Raw genomic sequence first — 2,829 nt, 5'->3', positions numbered from 1 at the left:
ATATATTTTACTAATAAGAAACTGTTCACTTTTACATATGTAGCAACGGTATGACACATATTATCTCTTTACTTTCGTTAATTTTTGTTAATATTGATCTTGTCTGGAAATTCAGTAACGTATAGAACGCATTAAAAGTATATTATTCTCTTTGTTTAAAATTTTTGTTAATAAGGAAGAAAAATTAAAAATAAGAAACGTTAGGAACAGGTACAACAGTTTTGGTCAAATTCAATGCTTTTAAACTAATTCCTGGTAAATGCAGCTGTTTATTATTATACTACAGGTGCAAACGACACCAGCTTTTCAGGAGTCATCTGCTGCAATTATTATTGTTGGTCTTTGGGCCACATGGAAAAAATTAAGAACCTTCTGTGTTCAGTTAATGGAACTTTGAATTTGTAAAAGCCATCATAAGTTCTATAGGTACAAGCCGGTGTGTTTAGAAATTAGGTAACTAAATTATTAAAATAAATAAAAACAAACTTAAAATTTGTTGATTATCAATCAATTTATTGTCATTGAAGTAGATTTAAATCAGTCAATATGCATTCATATATACATACTAGAGTTAAGAAAGAAATTTTCAAATTTACTTTATTAATCCTTGATAATAAAAATTTTGGGTATGCAACGGTATGAAACGAGAATTGTTTATATTCGTTTATTTTAACATTTTGTAGTTAAAATATCCTAATCATGAAGTTCCCCAAATTCAGCTCCGAATCTTCAATATGTTTCATAAGAATTTATGTTTTAAAAAAGTTTGCTGTGTTATGTCAATTATTCCATTTACGAAAAACCAAAATTTCAGTCACAACTTTCTGAAATGCCTTAAATGGGATCCATTAAAAACATACTTCTGGATGACTCATTAGCAAGTGACTAAAACGGTTGGACGGGCAGTTTCTCCGACCTACACTGTGGTGCAAAACTGGAGGGCAAGACAGAAAGCCTTCTTCAACTTCCTTCTAGGAATCGTGGGAATTGGTAGATGCTGTTAGGGGAGAGACGGACATAATTGAAAGAAAACATGGAAAAACCTGACCTATAGGTTTTATCTCTCGGTGGGATCCATTAGAAAGGATCTATTAGGTGTTCCATGGGACTACGTCAGAGACCCTTTCAGCCTTCTTCTAGGGATCGTATTATTACAGCCCCAGGATCCACCTAAGTGATTCATAGTACCTAACTATAGAAAAACTTGGACGATAGCGACAGAAACGTCCTCCCAAATGGTGTAAACTTCTAGACCATGCCGCTCATATCCCGTAGTATTTGTTTTCACTAGCATGTTCGCCTTGAAGTTTAAAGTCGACCCCTATGAGCCAATGGAGAGATATATACCAACTTCGGTATCTCTGGCTTAGAGGAAATTGTATAGTAACATTACCGAGAAATTGTTTGAGGACTAATTATTCAACTTAATGCGACACGTATGCATTCTGTCATTCGTACTGCCTTGTATTATGCAGCATATTAAGTAAGCTATAATTTACGTTCCCTTTGGTTGACTGCACTTATTGTTAAAGTGATGTGGCTAATCCATAATTGACGTTTGTCATACAAATTTCTTTTTGTATTTACAAGTGAATTCAATGTGCTGGCACCAATAATTTTTCAATATGTCTTACAGACTATGTTCATGAAGTAATCCAAAGTCTCAATAATTTCGTTTGTTTCATTTGTGAAGTTCGGTAACGCTTCAACAATGTACAGTCTATTTCAATTTGTTAGAATTGTGACCTTAAAGAAATAGGCGTGAGCAAGACAGAAACAGTTTGAACGAACAAAGCTCTCGACGGGCGGTCTTAGGAGATCGGCTAGAATTGTACAGTACTAGACGAAAATGTTTAGCAATTTCTTAAAACAAAAATGTATATAAATTAACAATAGAAAACAAAGCAAAAGTTTTATAGGTGTGTAGAACGTTAAGCTAATTCACTTGTTATTATTTTTGGCTAAATATGCTTTTAAATAAAGCATATTCTTAAATATAAACGAGGCAGTTTAAATAATTTTGCAAATGGTACTGTACATTTTTGTCTAGTTCTCGCTCGATGATCGGTGGAGAAATGAGCTCCGCAGACAAATATGATTGAATTTGGAATTATGCTACGGCGCATCCTAAGAAAGGGAAGGGGCATATCTCTAACTTCTTGAAACGAACAGTAACACTAATATTAGGCCTTACTAGTTCAATTGATATGCTTCTGCATCAACGCTGTATACCTAATTTTTATCGTTGTGTACGGGTCGGGTGGAAATCTAAAACACACCATCGCCCTGCGGACGCCACCATCGCCATCGAGCAGCTCCACTCGTCGCGTCGCCGTTGTCGCCATTCGGTTTGCGGAAAACAGTCGTCACAAAATAGTACACGGGTACTTACAATAATACCATGCACGGAGAATAATAGTAAAAGCTGCAAGCAAGCAAGCTGCAAACAATAACGAACTACTCGCTGCTATCATAAATTTATTAAACGGCGAACAATTAGAGGCACAATGGGTCGAAAGAGTGCATATGTAGCGCTACGGCATATGTGCAAACATGTGCGCGGTCTTATGGGAAATCACCTGGCAAGGGTGTCGCTCATGGGAATGATGGGGCGCTAACGCTGCAAGCCGTACTTCGTTCGTCCGTCCAACCCCCGAAAGCCCAAACGCCAACCGACGTCTATTAAGTCGCATCTGATGGCGCTGCGACCGGCGACGGCCTGCGTCCGTCTGTCTGTCTGTTAGGCCGCCGCGCGCGACATATGCAACGCCGAAAAACATTTGTCCCGCTTGCCGAACGATTGGACAAATACACGCATGCATATGTCTT

The sequence above is a fragment of the Agrilus planipennis genome, unplaced genomic scaffold (assembly GCF_000699045.2).
Source record: "Agrilus planipennis isolate EAB-ADULT unplaced genomic scaffold, Apla_2.0 scaffold144, whole genome shotgun sequence".
NCBI lineage: Eukaryota > Metazoa > Arthropoda > Insecta > Coleoptera > Buprestidae > Agrilus > Agrilus planipennis.
This window is presented reverse-complemented; position numbering follows the sequence as displayed.